A 16358-nucleotide genomic window follows, 5' to 3' on the forward strand; every position below is an offset into this window, starting at 1 on the left:
AGACCATCAGAAAACAAAAAGATATTTACATTACGATTCATAACAGTAGCAAAATTACAGTTATAGAGTAGCAACGAAAATAATTTTATGGTTGGGGGTCACCACACCATGAGGAACTGTGTATTAAGGGGTCGCGGCATTAGGAAGGTTGAGAACCGCTGTCCTAGAGACAGTATTGCATCCTGACATAGGCACGCCTTCCTCCCTCCAGACCTTTCCGTGGGGGGTTTGAGCCGATCTCCTCAGAGGTTTGTGTGGCTGGGATTTGGTGTTACTGACCCAGTGTATCCAAGGAATCACATTCCCCTGTGATTGCCTGTGTTTCAGGTGGGCCACCGGTGGCTTGGCAGGAAGCAGGTTCCGCAGTGATTTCTCACTCTGTTCAGCCCTCAATTTCACAACATCGCTCTGTGCCACCCTCAGTGTGGGCCTCTCTTGCATGTCTGCAGTGATGTCCACCCCTTCTCTCTCCTCCCATCACTGGCTGTGTGGTGACTGTGGGGTGTGCTCTGTTTTCTGCCTCAGTCCCTGTCATGGGCAGTGTTCTTACAGGGGACCCTCGTAAGTCCAGCTCCCCTGCGCTTGCTGTGCCCCTAGCACATAACCCAGCCCATCCTGGTGGCACCTCTGCCCTTCCCGGTGTCTGCTGGAAGCTCGGGGTTTCGTTCAGGAGAGACATCGGGGATGTGTCTGGGCAGGTTCAGTGCCAGTGCTGCAGGCTTCCTCAGGCTTCACAGGAACTTCTTTAAGGTCGTTGTGTGGTGTGTGGAGAGATACCTGGGACCATATGAAAATCGCCCGGTGCCTACAGCCCCTGAGGGCCTCGTGTTCTCACCAGCCCCCACTTGTCCTTTGCCGAGTCTTTAACCGCTTCTGCTTAGTTCCTCTACCTGGTCCCCGGAGAAGCAAGTATTCACGCCGTCTTGCCTTGTAGGCATCTGTTTACCCTTCAGTTTCAGGTTAGCTGGTTGCTCTGTGATATCCACTCTCTTACGGGTTTAAAGCTTGTGAATTTGAGGATGGTGAGAATGTTTTAATTGTTGTTGTTATAACAGTGGGAGCAATGCCATTTGCAAATTTCACGTTCCAAGCAGAGTCTAGAAGTCTTTTCTTTTTAAGAATCTTTTGCAGTTTTCTCTTTGATCAAACTGTGAACTTGTCCGGCCAGTTCTGGGAAGCTGCCTCTTCAGCTCCCCCACTTAGCTCAGAGATGCCTTTCGTAGGATTCTCTGATTCACTTAATCCTACAGTTCCAGCAATCGAAGGCAGGGCGACATCGGCTCCTTGGGAGATGTTCCTACACTCAGATGGCCAGTATTCCTGGTACACAAGCCCCTGACATCATCAGGGATTGCAAATGGCTATTGTGTCTTGAACTTCAAGTTTCCTAAACAGAACTGTCCCTCCAAACCAGGAAACAGAGAAGATAATCTAACAAAAGTTATTTCTAAAGACTCAATAGTTAGGGGAAGGCTAGGACTTCAGCTCCCAGATGCTGACCATGGTAGCCAATTTTATCACATAAAATAAAAGGGATTTCATCTCTGCTACTTTTGATTTTCTTTCTGCTTCCAGAAGATTATATCCATAGATTTAATATGTGTTTATTTTGTTATAGCATAATAGGTGACATCCTTTCTATGATAGTATTTTAAAAATAAGATTATCTCTTCTCAAAATTATAGCTGAGAAAATTGGGCTTACATTCGGTCTAATAATAATCATTTGTGATTCTCCTCATTTATACCACCTGTATTGCTAGTACAAACTATATTCGAATAATCTCTTCCACTGGGAAGCTGACAATTCTTGGTATTGTCAAGACTAGTAACATCCTGTTCCTTTAGAAATCCAAGGCCATGAAAAATTTCAAGAATCTTCTGGACAGTATTTATTCCATATATTAAATTATGTATTGAACATTTGACGCTATAATATTTGCATTGAAGTTTCTGTAATTGGGTCATCCATAAATAACCTACATACTAAATCAATGATTGCATTTGCCAGAACAGAAAATTCTGTTCCTCTGTCACACCACTGACCGAGGCCACCTGAGTGTCCCCTCAGCCTGATTCCAGGGCCCTGACCTCCCTTTTCGGAGTCTATTTTTTTAGAAAATTTGTAATTGTAAAGTCTTTCCCTGTCCCCCTGAGATGTATGTCTTTGTCAGTTTTACGTCCTAGGACAGCCTTTCTCAAGGACCCAGAAGCCTTTCCTTTGAAATATAATTATCAACAAGATTCCAATTCATTCTTTCATATCACGTGTTAGTGTAACCAGTGTGTCCTGTAGCAATCTATTTTTTTCTCTTTACTGCAACTCTATCTTTCGTCACTAATATTTATTTTTACATTACGACTTAATCTAGATCCTACAATTTAAGCACTGAAGGTAGCAATAGAAGAGCGTGTCCTGAAGAACAGATGTTGTGGGGGCGGCAGACCGCCTTCTCCCAGCACTTAGGAGTGACGTCATAACCTCCACTTGGGTCAGAGGGGAAAATCCATTCAGCTCTCATGTCACATCCTGACGCGAGCACTGCCTCGGCCACTTACACTAAGCTTCTGCTTTTTCTTTTACTCTGAACAAAAAAATTTCAGTGTTATGCGAAGTTCTCTAATTGATGAAGTATTTATGTTTTGGGTTGTAACGATGGTAACCGTGAAATTATTTTAGCTGATCAATTTTTTAATAATCAAAAACTTATTTTGGTATTGAAATACAGACTAGTTTTACTTTTGGCCATGAAAGAAAATTTTCTATCGATAAATATATATTAGAAACAATCTCAAAATCTGTAAAAGTTGTTTTAAAACAACCAGTAAACTGCTTCTCATTGGAGAAGTCATAGCGCACGGTTATGACTGTACTGAAATAATGTCGTAAATATTTATTGGTATTTTAAAGGTGTCACATTATACTAGCGCTGGAATTTACGCCAGTCAGCACATGCCTATTGGTGGACTCAGCTGGAACCCCAAAGGACACAACCCTAGAACTGTTCATAATAGAATTGTAAGAGCTGACCCAAAAAACTAAAAATCAAAGTTTGATCAGCAAACATTCTTTGAAGGAAAAACATTCTTTGTATACTAGGTTATAAACTAAAGCTTCTGAAAAGACGCTGATTATCTTTTAATAACACCGGAAGTCTGGAGGCCCTGTCTCAGTGGGTGGGAAACCCTGGACCTGCCCAGGCCCGTGATACATTGATGTCCTATCAGGTCCTAAACAGATGGGTGAGGACCGCTTAGCAGGCCAGAATCAATGCCATTTGGCGCTGTCACTGTTCTGGCAGTAAATATATATTTCTTTTGCAATTGATGTAGCTCATCTGGAATATTTTTCAATTATAAATGAAATGCAATCTTTTTAAATGCTTATATGACTCCCCAAATTGGATGATTGAATGCCCTAAACCAAACTAAACAAACAATAGCAAACACTGGTCTGCCAGCTCCAGTGTCTTTCCATTACATGTTGGTTCATTCAGAAATCATTTTAAAAACTCATTCTCAGTTCCAGAAAGAATTCTGTCTGCAGAATGCCACGAAAAAGACGATCAGCCCTCCGGGCAGTGACATCTGGAAGTGTTCCAGAGGAAACCTTATCTGACACGCAGCCCAGATAGCACTTGCCCGGAAGCAAAGCTTCAGAGCCAGGAGGTGGCCAGTGGCTCCTTGGGGGCAAGCGCATCCCCTGGAAACTCATCTGCTGGAGCCGAGCCCCATGGCCAGCTGCCTTCAGCCCGCGGGTTTTAGCAGGGGTCCCGGTCTCCCGTTAGGGACTCCTTGGCCGTGGTTCTTTAACCTAGCCCACCTCTTAATCTGCTCACCTTGGCAGCTATTCCTCACAGACTCTTACGTGCCTCCTTTGTAGTAACCACACGGCGGACACGAGTGTTGGAAGAGCAGATGCTCGAGTCCTGGATGGGTGGTTTTCGGTGTCCCTGTCGCCTAAAGCCCTGGGGACTTATTGGTATATATGCAAAGAGTAGATTTAAAGATCACATTCCATGCATTTTACTTTATGTGTCAGTCGTATAAAACGTGTATACTCTGGAGTTTAGGCCTAAAATCTGAAATAACAGTAACTGCTCAAAATCAATGCATAGTCACACCCTGTGATGTTTTGTTAGCCACCCATTTAAGCATGTGAACTTGTGTCAAGTATTCCACAGTGGTTACTATGGGTAACACATTTTTATTTATAATAAAATAACACACATTTACAGAGTCCTTATATAGCAGGCACTTTCTAAGTTCTTTCCCGGGGGTTATCTCATTCAGTGGTGTCCCCACAATCAGAGACGAGGACTGTTCGACGCATTCCTGTGGGTGACAAGCGGAAGCACAAGCAGCCCTGTAATCTGTGTAGACGCCCCTCCGACTGTGAAACGCATGTAACGCTGCAGAGTCTTTGAAACGGAATTAAATGGGTAGAAATGTCACCTTCTAGGTGTAAAATGTCCATCTCAATATTATCTGCACTGATTTGAATTTCCAAATCAGAGCATTATTGTTCGAGGTTGAAAGATAGTAGTTCACTATGGTGTATTTATTTTTACAAAAATATCACCTTCCTACACTCCCAGTCAACATAGCTCCATTGTGCCCTTACACGTTTCCGGGTTCCATCTTAGTTTGAAACCCCGTGATCCTTACTTCTTTTCACTGAGATCTGCTCTGGACACAGAGCATTTCCGTCTCCACTTCGTGGCGCCCACTTTGAAATCGCTGGTTTCCTGTGATGACAGACAATACGTACACACCCGAGAAGAAAACGCCAAGATACTTATCGTCAGAAGTGCCTGGCACTGTTGAGACTAAACCCAGAGCTTGACTTAGAGGAATCTGCTCGAAAATCCCCCCGCCTTGCCCACACTGCAGGCTCCGCCCTGACCCCTTCCTCGGGCGCTGCTGTTGGTACAGGAGTCACAGGTGCCATGGACACGGCCTCTGAGGGCCCCGGGACCAGGCAGTGAGGGGAGTCATGCCATGTACCTGATGAAGGAGAGAAGGTGGAGCACGTGACCCTGCAGAGAGCAAGATGGTCTTTACGGATCGCTGGCCAGTGGCAAAGAGGAAGACAAAGGAAACCTTACCAGTGTTAGAAAGTTTGTCTTAGAAAGTAAGCAAAGTCCCACCACAGTTTAAAGAGAGAGTTTTCTCTGAGAGTTTGTATTGGAGTTTATACACACACACACTCACAGAATTACTCTTTGTCATAAAGAGAAAATATAGACCAGATTTATAAATACAACAGAAAAAGTGTCTAACAGAGATGCTATGATTAAGAAAGCCTAAGGCTGCAAATTTCATCCAATAGAAAAATGATTATATCAGGTTATTTTTGAAGCTGTTCTATTCTTATCACTTCAATGTGGGGATACTCGACATCACTACTAGGGTCATCGGGAAAGTCATGACGTATTTTTCTATGTTTTATCAATGCAAAAATGCGTCATGACTTTCCCAACGACCCAATATACTGTGTCTCATATCTTCTGGTCCAAGAACATGGTACAATTTCCGCTTATTTAGATCTAATTATAGTTTCTGCACATAGGCTTTATACGTATATTATTTTTGGTTCTATTATAAATGGCATGGTGTTTTCATTTTAAATTTCAAGTGTTCAGAACAGTATATAGGAAAGCAATCGACTGTTGTTGCGTAATAGCCTTGTATCCTGTGGCCTGCCGCAATCACCGGCTGCTTCCTGGAGGAAGGGTTGGGGTTTGGTTGCTGTGGTAGTTTTTGGAATTTTATCCATAGATAGTCATGGCACCTGATAACACGTGACACATGCACCATAAGGTAAGTGCAATAGTTATGGAGCTCCACGCTGGACTGAATGTTGTGTCCCCCCAAATCCACGTGTTGAAACTTTAATGCCCACAATGATGGTATTGGAGGTGGAGACTTCGGGGGTGATTAGGGTTGGATTAGGTCATGGAGGTGGGACCCCAGTGAGGGATTAGCACCCGCATAGAAGCAGGAAGAGACAGATTTCTCCCTCTTTCTGAGAGGCTGAGTGGGGACGTACCTGGGGGGCACGGGCCCACCAGGACCTGACGTGCCGGCATCTGACCTGGGACTCCCCGCCCCCCAAACTGTGAGAAATAAAGTTCTGCTATTCAAACCGTCCAGTGTGTGGTGGTTTGTTACGGAAGCCCAAGCTAACTGAGACAAATAGTAAGTTAACCTTAATAATTATGATTACAGACAAGAAGAATAGTTGATTAAGGATGAGTCATGAATGCCTCCAGAGGTGACAAATCAAGGGTCTATTTTTATGAGACAAAACAAGCCTTAAAATTACCATATTTTTAAAGGAAATATGTAGCTTTCCATGGGTTTACTAAAAACAGACATACACCAAACTGTACTAATTTTATAAAAACTTAATGTGTATTAAAATAAAAGTCAAACTCTACTGCCTTTGCTATATAAATCACAAAATAGAGCACCTACAGTGAGGACGTTTTCATGCAATCAAAAATCTGTGTACATCCATGTATTCAAACTGTAATATAAATAATGGAACCATAGTTTTTATACTGGGGAAAGAAGATTAAATTGTTTAAAAAGCTTAAACAAATTAAGAAATATTCATGATATCTGTAAATATGTATATGACAGATTAATGAAATTCTAATGAGAATTAAAACAATTCAAAAGTCAGAATTTTGTTCATCCTTTCATTAAAAAGATAGGTACATATCAGATTTCATAATAAATACAGGATTAATGCCTTCAAGAAGTACAGCTAATAGGGGCTATTATTCTTTTGTATTTTCCCAGTTTTAGTAATTGATTCAACCCCTTTTAAAAATCTATCACTGTGGAATGTTGTGATCATCATTTTGAATTTACTCATGTGTATGGTTTTTAATCTTTTTTAACACTGCCTTTTTATGTATTTCTGTTAAGGTTTTGATACATGTTTTGGCCTAATTACATATTGTCAAAGGGGGGTGACCTTTGATTTGGTTGTTAATGGACTTGAATGCTAGAATGGGGAAGAGGTGTGTAACGAAGATTGTGCATGGAAATAATGATAGACGGTCTATTTGGAATTCTGTAGACGTGGCACTGCCAAGTCTGCTGAGGCGTCTTTGGCACCTGACTAATTTTAGAGAGGTTTTATTGATTACACAGAGACAGGGCACATTTTAATCATGTTCAGAACACTCTATTGCCTGAGGTACCAAAATCCATTAAAGGGGGATTATAAACTTTGTTTAAACTGGATCCTAAATTGTTTCTTGATGTATAGTCAACAGCAGCTCTGGAAGATCAATCTCAGGTACGAAGGCATATTAAACTCATCTTCTTTAATTTTAATTGTTCATATGCCTAACCCTCTGAGGTGCAGCTGTTCGTGAAGCTAAATTACTTTTCCAGATAGGAGTTTCCCTCTTAGGTTCCCTCCATCAGGCATTTTAACTGCTTCATTATTTATTTATTTTTATTTTTATGTCTTTTTCAGAAAGATAATTTACTAACACTTTAAAATGTTTATTTACTATGTTTTGTAATTTCACAAGGGGATACTATTTTTTCAGAAACATTACTTGAAGCTAAAACAGCTTCCTGACAGGCTGCATAACTGGCCCAAGTGGCTAATTGATGGCAGAGCCAGGATTAGCGCCAGGAAGGCGGGACCCAAAGCCTGTGCCCCCCACACACACACTCACAACCTGTAGTACATGCGTGGACATGTATTTGTTCTTTGCCTCTGATTTTGAGATGTTTTTAGAAATCTAAGTTTCTGGGTTTTCCTAGAGGCACCTACTGATGCTCAGAAACATTCTATCGCCTAAGGCTCAACAAAGGAGAACAAATGCCGTGCGGAGCTCTACGGAATGAATGTTGAATCTGCCAGAGATGTATGACGCGCTGCGTGCATGACTGAGGTGTCTGCCATTCTATGTATTCTTCACACATCCACATATGTTCACACGCGCGTGAGCAAGCAAGAGATGCTATGCATGGGAAACGTATGTTTCCCCGAAAAGTTGGTCATTACCTACTCTGCACACATAGGGAAGTTTCCATTGACAGAGTTTCTTTAAAATTAAGAATGAGAATTCGTCAACTGTAGTTGCCTTTTCTTACAATTACCGTGTTTTTCTATTCTCATCTAAACTATTGAACTTGTTTTATCAGTAAAAAGAATTAAAGAAAACACTTTGAGGTGAGCTGAGTATTCTATGAAATTCAGTATTTAGAATTTGTCAGAGTCACTCAAGTGACAAATTGCCCTGACTTGTCACTGTCACCTAACTTCCTTTTAGCTATTCACCCCATCCTCCTTGGCCGAATGTGAACTTCTATATATTTAATACAACACTTTCCCTAGGAGTTAAGTTTTGCCTAAGTGTTTCATGGTATTTGTTTCATGGACTTCGGCCAATAGGAAACTTGGCAGAAGGTCCCGTACTCCTTCCTGGACTGGGGACAGACTCATTGACCAAGGGTGACAATTTCAAAACTCAACCATTTAAATGTTCAAGGACAGGCTGCACACCTCAAATGTTAGGTATCAAATAAATGGGCACAACATTGCATGAGTCAGCATAAAATTCCTGAGCAATGTTTTGTGCACATTTTAAATTGTCAGAAAAATTAGGACATGTTTATTTCCATTGCTGTATAGAAAAACCTATTGTAGAATTATTAGAAGTACTAAATACTAAAATTATGTAATATGTACTGCATTTTAACAACTTCATACTCTCATTCACATAGGAGATAATATTTACATGAAATATTTGCAAACATTTTAAATGGTACTAAAGGTCACAAAACTGCCTTTTCATTTAAAATTTTAAAAAAATTGCTATTTATTTATTCAGCCTCTGTTGCCTTAAAGGTTTTGCAATATATTTTGGGTGGTGGGCAAGGTGGACTTAGGTTATAATATAAATATTTAAAAATTATCAAGGAAGGAGGCTTGCATGTGATAGGAGTCAAAAAAAGAGCCGGTAATAAATTTATTATTGCTTTGGTTTCGTAAAATCGGCAACACGAACATGCTTCTCAGGAACACACATTTTTCGTTGAGCAGAAACATGCAGGGGATTGTTTAGACAGCTCACCCGATTAAACCTGGTTCCAGAGGTTGGAAGTTGTTTCCGGCAGAATATTGAGGGCCGTAGGAGGATCCATAGATAAAATCAGGTGGCAAGGAAGTAGAAACGTTCAGTTTGATTATGAGCTGATCTTGGTCACGAGATGCAGGAAGCAAATGGGAGTGAAGATGTCATGTGACATTGATCAGTGCTGAGGGTCAGAGGGCGGGGCCAAGGCAGAGCAAAGGCTCAGGACCCCCGGGGGCAAAGGTCAGGCGGAGCTCTGTGTGCTGGCGTTTCTGTCTTGCTGAATTCCAAAGAAGAGAAAGAAAGAAAAGGCAGAAGACAGAACGTTTGTAAAAGATATTTAAAACTTTAAAGTGATGGGCTCTTATGCCACTAATTTGATATTACAAAGTCTCTATCAATTGTAAATTTTCAAAACGTATTTAATAGCAAGTTGAGTATAGAATAATTCTATTTTATTAAAAATGATTTTAAGGCTTTATAAATACATTCTAAAATATCGCCCTCTATATTCTTTGCTGAGAAACTGTAAACAAAATTTTTAAAAGAGCAAAACAGTGCGTATCAGATGTGTGCAAGTGCAGTACTCTGGGCAGAAGTTTTTTTTTTTTTTTAAGATTTTTATTGGGGAATTGGGGGATGGGAACAGCACTGGAGAATTGGGGGAAGGGGAACAGACAAGTTGCTGTCGTTTTGTTCTTCAGTCTAGTTGTGGAGGACGTTGCTTCCCTGGCCCAAGTTGGCACCATCATTGCGCTCTTCCTGATTGAGGCAGATCAGTCGCTGGCTTCTGGATGGCCGCTCACTGCGGCTGCTGGCCATTCACGCTGGCTGCTGGCCGTTCACGCTGGCTGCTGGCCGTTCACGCTGGCTGCTGGCCGTTCACGCTGGCTGCTGGCCGTTCACGCTGGCTGCTGGCTACACACAGTAGCCCATGGCAACCCACTGCAACAGGGGCTGCAGCCTACGCCCTTGCCAGTGACCCATGGCAGCCCAGCTCCAGGTCCAGCTGTTGTTCAGCATCTTAGCTGTAGAGGGCAGTGTTACTGGCCCTCATGTGGGATCCGAACCAGGTACCTCTGGCATCCCAAGCCAGCTCTTAGCCAACGCGCCACTCGGCAGGCCCTGGGCAAAAGTTTTTAAAAGATGACTTAGCTCTCTGGCAATTCAGGGTTATTCTCAAAAATAAACCAAATTGTCATAATGTTTGATCTGTTAACCTGGGCTTACAAATGTATAATGTATATAATATAACCACAAATAGTAGCGATAGAAAAGGTTCTTCATTAAAATAAAGGTAAGGAGGTTTAGCCCATAGCGTTATTCTCAATTTCTTCTTCCTGTCACAGACCTCAAAGTAAATTAAAATGTGTCTTTATTGTTGTAAGAGAAAATAAATATTTTAAAGTTTGGTAAGCCCAAAGGCCATGTGGAAATGAAAATGAATTTCTGGTTAAGTATTTAAAAATAGTACTTTTAAATACTTAAAGTGAACTATTTTTAACTGTTATTTTTAACCTTGTTTTTCCTCATTGTTTTAAAGATAATTTCATTGGCAATATTTGTATAGATATTTTGTATTAATGTTAAAGACACAGTCTGCTATCCCCCCAAATTAAATTATATGCACCTGAAATCTTAAGCGTCAAAGAATGTTTGTAAAGCGAGGAGCTAAAGCCAGTAGCCTGGGGTTTGATGTTGATGCTCCCACTTACGAGTGATGTGACTTTAGGAAGTTATGTAACTCGTGAGACTCTGGTCTCTTATGAATAATAACATCTGTCTCCTTAGGGCCCACATCCTTGTGGGGTTTGATGGACTGGCAAAGTTCAGGTTGCTGGGTATCATCGGGATGGCTCATTCACTCGTTTAGTTATTTGTTTATTTAAAAAAAATATTTTCGGAAACCCTACTTACGTATTGAAACCCTTCTGTGGTTGTGGACACATTAGTGAACAGACGAAAACCCTTGTCCTCTATGAGCATATAGTCTAGCAATTGCCAGACCAAACAGTCAGAGCAGAGGAACGTGTTAAGAGGGCCACAGAAAAAACACCAGCGTAGGGCCGGCCGAGTGGCGCGTTGGTTAAGAGCTGGCTTGGGACGCCAGAGGGCCCCGGTTCGGATCCCACATATGAGGGCCAGTGACGCTGACCTCTAAAAAAAAAAAAAACACCAGTGTCACACGTTTATGGACTTCAGGTGGCCTGTTTGATGGTGCAGAATTGTGACATGTCTTAATAACTACATTGGGAATTCGGCCCAGTAGATATCAATAAAGTGAAGGTTGAATGTAATTATTTATTTAGCTGTAATTAAAATTTAAACTTTTAAGGCCGGCCGAGTGGCTCAGTTGGTTAAGAGCTCACTCAAGAGTTTGAGCTCTGAGCAACAGCGGTTCGAGTCCCGGCCCGAGCTGAGCAGCCGTTAAGCTGCCAACAGGTGGCAGGATGGCTCAGCTAAAAAAAAATAAATAAATAAAATAAATAAAACTTTTAATTGTAATTATTAAATTTTAATTGTTAAATTATTTATCATTTAGAATATTATAAATCTGTTCCTATTGCTTTTTAAATCTTTTTTCTTTTTTTTTATTCTTAGCCTTCAGCTCTTTTTCTGTGAACTAAGTAAATGATCAACAATTTGAGTAATTCATGACTGACTTTTGTTTTGTTTTTTTTAGCTGAGCCATCCTGCCACCTGTTGGCAGCTGTTGGCAGCTCAGCTCAGGCCAGGAATCGAACTGGTGACCTTGTTGCTCAGAGCTCGCACTCTTGAGTGAGCTCTTAACCAACTGAGCCACTCGGCCTGGCCCTAACAATTTGAGTAATTCATAGACAGCTATTGTTTTAAAGATTACAGTATTTTGGGCAATCTACATTGATAACTACTTTCTTCTAACCATTGGTATTTTCCATCAAACTTACTGTATCTTCAGCTGAAAGGAAAGGAGAGGGCGAAAAATTCAAACGTTTTTAAGCCCTTACTGTCTGTCTGATGACTTAATGCCATGAAGTACCCATAGCAACCATGGAGATGGGCAGTAATTAGAGATAAAAAAACAAAGACCGAGTTGGTAAATGGCAGCACATGACTGAACCCTGTCTGATGGCACTTTGCTCATGTAGTTACACCAAGTTGAATATGGACATGCTGTTAGAGAAAAGCGGGTATTTCTATATATGTAAGCCACATGAAAACGAAAGGGACATGGACGCAGGGGTATAACTGAGGCATTTCTAGGAGTAACAGAGATGTCATGTATTTAAACCCCCTGTACACTCCGAGCACACAGACGGAGAGGTGACATGGTCCTGGGCAGGCACTTTCACTGCCCCATTTTTAGATTTTGGACCAAGTGTGTGAAGTGCTTCAACTAAAGCTCACCTTGAAACAGTCAAGATGTCCCCAGTTCAGAAGTGCATGTTTTCTGCCAAAAATGACTTCTCTTCTAATATGTGCTTCTTGACCCAGCAGGATATTGACCAATAGCTTTCACAAAACTTTTCCTTGCTCTTTTGTCCAAATACCAGGGGACCCAAGCTCTTAAAGATTTCCAAACACCAGCCTCATCAATCATTCTGGCAGCCACTGGGCTGGATCAGGGACCCATAAAAGTCGCCATGTGGATGAAAACACAACGCAGTAGAAAACTTGAAAATGAAAACTTTCCATCATTCCATCATAGGCTACCTACTTGAATTTTCATGCTTCGCCAGAAAAGAGAGAATGAAATCAGCAAGTAGAATAACAGGCGAGACGTGAAAAATCTAACTTTAAATACTGGTCTGCTTGTCCTTGCTCAAACGTGTTCTGAAAGCATTCAGCTTTCTTCACCATTTGGATGCTTATATAATACATACTTTAATTTCATATTTGCGTTCTTCTAAAACAGTGATTGGTAAACAGCTCCTTCGTAACGCTGAATTTCCTCCTAATGAAACTTCTTGTTGACGTTTACAAGCTTCAAAGCCATATTTTTTAAATGTAATTTTAATTCATGTAAAAAGTAGGGATACTGTTTTAGTTTTGTTTGTTTGTTTACTTAACTTTTTTAAGAAAAACACACCACTTTTTTCCCTAAAATAAATGTGTAGAATCTGAATGATTATATGTTTGAAGTTCGGGTTTTCTAACTAAAATATGAACCCGGCTACGTGGGAAATAATGTCGCCAAGATATCCCCTTAGGCAAAAACTAACTAGTCAGCTACATGGAGGTATCTGAAGCATAGTGATTCAGAAATCGTTTTAAGAAGATGAAACTCACTAATTGCACAAAATATCTAATTTACATACTTAATTTCCAACTTGACTTATTTCAGACCAAGATCTAGCCTGAAGAGTATTCAGTTTATGAACAGGTTGGGGGGGGGGCGGCGGAATTTCTTTTGTATGTTCCTGCTACATATATTTAATTGGAGTAACAAATAGTGTTGCTTTGAAAAGCCTGTGAAAGATTTTATAACAAGGCATTTCCACAATGAAGAAGTTTATTGAATATTCTGATGGGGTGAAGCAGGAGAGTAAAAATTTTAAAAAGTATAATTTTTCAACATACACTATTTTTAGCAATTATCAAATTAGAGAAAATAAGGCAAAATAGTATATTTAACAGTTGTAAATTAAGAACAAATTCCATTTTTTAGTGCTTTAAAAATGAAAGTTTTCTTGACAGTTTCCTGAAATGATAGAGTTGATACTTTTTTGTGGAAAAATCAGCATCTCCTGAGCTCTGGGCACAGGGCCATGGCTTGTGGGCTTTATCTGTTAATAGAGTCACTGCTGTTACGGTCACACATCCTCCCAGCTCTGGCTCTGCCGCCAGCATTGATCTGCGAATGGGCTGCCCCGGGATGCAGGTGGCGAAAAACGCCTAAGTGTTCCTCAGACAACCGGAGACTCTTGGTCTCGTGCAAATGCACAGGTAAAGCTGTCAGTCAGATCAGATTCTCTGTATTGCCCATTCTCTCAGAGACACCGAAAGATTTATTTCAAAACTAACACTGTATCCCTTTGACCAGCAATTGTAAGGAAGCATATACGTTAATCATGAATTCTCAGTTGTTCTCAGTAGGATGTAAGCAAATGTGTAATGCTTTGTCATTTGTGTCATCAAAGTGAATTAATCAATTGCATACTTTACACTTAAATATGAAATATATATATATATATATATATATTTAATGGAGATTTTATAAAGAAAGATAAGTTTTAATAGGAATTCCTTTATATCCATACAATAAAAAGAATGACATAGGGTGCGGTCTTAGTCAAATGGTAGGATGTCGGTCACACAGGTGGGTCCCTCACAGAGGGCTGCTGTATGCCCAGGTGCCTGCAGTTAACAATACTTCCTGAAGACTGAAAACTTGCTAGGAAAGTGGGTCTTATGCTAACTGTCCCTATCACAAAGTAATAACAAATAAAAGAGGATGGAAGAAGCTTCCGGAGGTGACAGATATGGTACCGATTGTGCTGGTTTAACGGTTCATCTCCAAACTCACCAACTTGTATGCATTAAATTTGCACAGCTTTCTGTATGCTGTCAGACCTCAGTGAAGTGGTTTAGAAAACTTAAAAATGTTTACAGCTTGTGTTTAAATGAAGTTGATAAAATAATTTCGATATTTAAAGATATTCCCGTAAACCTCTTTTTCTTACAAATTGGAGAATGCCTCCATTATGTGTCTGCACTAATATAGGTTTTATTTTTTAAAAAATCAATATTCCAAGTTGCCTAGAATGGAGGTCCATAGTAAGAAACTGCAATCGACTTGAATTGCTATATAGTTGCTGCAAGCAAATTAGAATATAAAATGGAGTCCGTTTTGTAACAGCTAATTTAGCCCTTCTTTACTGACTGATAATATTCTTAGCTCTGAAGTAATTCAGGACACGTCACTCCAAAATGTGCTGCTTTGGCATATTGACTATTCTGAGTTACAGACAACAGAAAACAGCAACTATAAGAAAACACTCGGACCCTCTTTTTTATGAAAACAGATTAAATATTCATGTGAAAAATGTCTTCCGTAGACCAAAAGAAAAGGAACATTTTTTTTAATGAGGTATAATTGACATACATTGTATTAGTTTCACGTGTATGACATAATGATTCGATCTTTGTATGTATTGCAAAATGACCACCGCAGTTAAGTCTAGTTAACATCTGTCACCACACATAGTTACAGAATTTTTTTTCTTGTGATGAGAACGTTTAAGATCAACTCTCTTAGCAACTTTCAAATATTCAACACAGTATGATTAACTATAGTCACCATGATGTGCATGACATCCTCATAACATTTTTTTAATAACTGGGAGTTTGTACCTTTTGACCCTCTTCACCCATTTCACCTGCTCCACTCCCCACCCCCACCTCTGGCAACCACCAATCTGTTCTGTGTATCTATGAGCTTAGCTTGTTTTTTTGTTTTGTCTTTTCTTTTTTTTCTTTCTCTCTCTCTCTTTTTTTAAGGATTCCAGATATAAATGAGATGAACTGGGGAAAAGAGCATCTTCACATCCTTGATGATAAGTTGAGACAGAGAATTCTCTGCAAAGAGATCTTGTTAAAATGATTCTTACCTTCCTTGAGCTCTCCTACATAGATGAATTCTTTTTTCACAGTTGCCTCTCTTTGTCCAACCTAATAGAAAGCAAGCAGATTTTGCCATTTCTTAGGTTCTTCATTTGGTATGAAGGCTCCTGTGTCATGTAAAACTTGTATTAAGTACATTTGTATGTTTTTCTTCTGTTGATCTATGTCAATTTAATTCAGGCCCAGCCCTAATTGGGTAAAGGAAAAAGTTTGCTTCCCATACAGCTCTAATCCAAGCCAGTTTCTAAACTAATCAAAGAAAATGTATAGGCGTTTAAGTATACAAACAAACTAATTACATTATAAATTATGTTAATTAAAACCAAGAAAGCAGCTAAGTACCCAAAAGCAAATAAGCACAGATATTAATCAAGGAAGCCATGTTTACAGATTGCAGTTTACATTCAGTGAAGGGAAATATCACTGGCAGGTACACAGACAGGATCATTGGGATATTTTCCAAGTGTAATTAGAGACCTAGCTACCTTTTCTCCTATTTTAAAGTATTATATTAAGCTCCTTAAAAGAAGCATGAAGGATTAATTTTAAAAACTACAGAAAATCGTTCGTACCCCGTCCTTCCTGGTTCTGCAGGGGAACGTAGAGAAGCTGACCTCGGTAGACCATGATGGTAGTCTGTAGGCCG

General features: G+C 40.1%; 1 long non-coding RNA gene across 1 annotated transcript; it reads right to left on the bottom strand.

Moving 5' to 3' along the window:
• Window positions 1-9137: 9137 nt before the first annotated feature.
• On the bottom strand, window positions 9138-16358 carry LOC109390283 (uncharacterized). The gene is made up of 3 exons (XR_002125545.1): window positions 16285-16358; window positions 15700-15760; window positions 9138-9389 (listed from the first exon to the last, which is right to left on the bottom strand). It is a non-coding gene; the product is annotated as an uncharacterized LOC109390283 (long non-coding RNA).

The sequence above is a fragment of the Hipposideros armiger genome, unplaced genomic scaffold, assembly GCF_001890085.2.
Source record: "Hipposideros armiger isolate ML-2016 unplaced genomic scaffold, ASM189008v1 scaffold_262, whole genome shotgun sequence".
NCBI classification, from domain to species: Eukaryota; Metazoa; Chordata; class Mammalia; order Chiroptera; family Hipposideridae; genus Hipposideros; species Hipposideros armiger.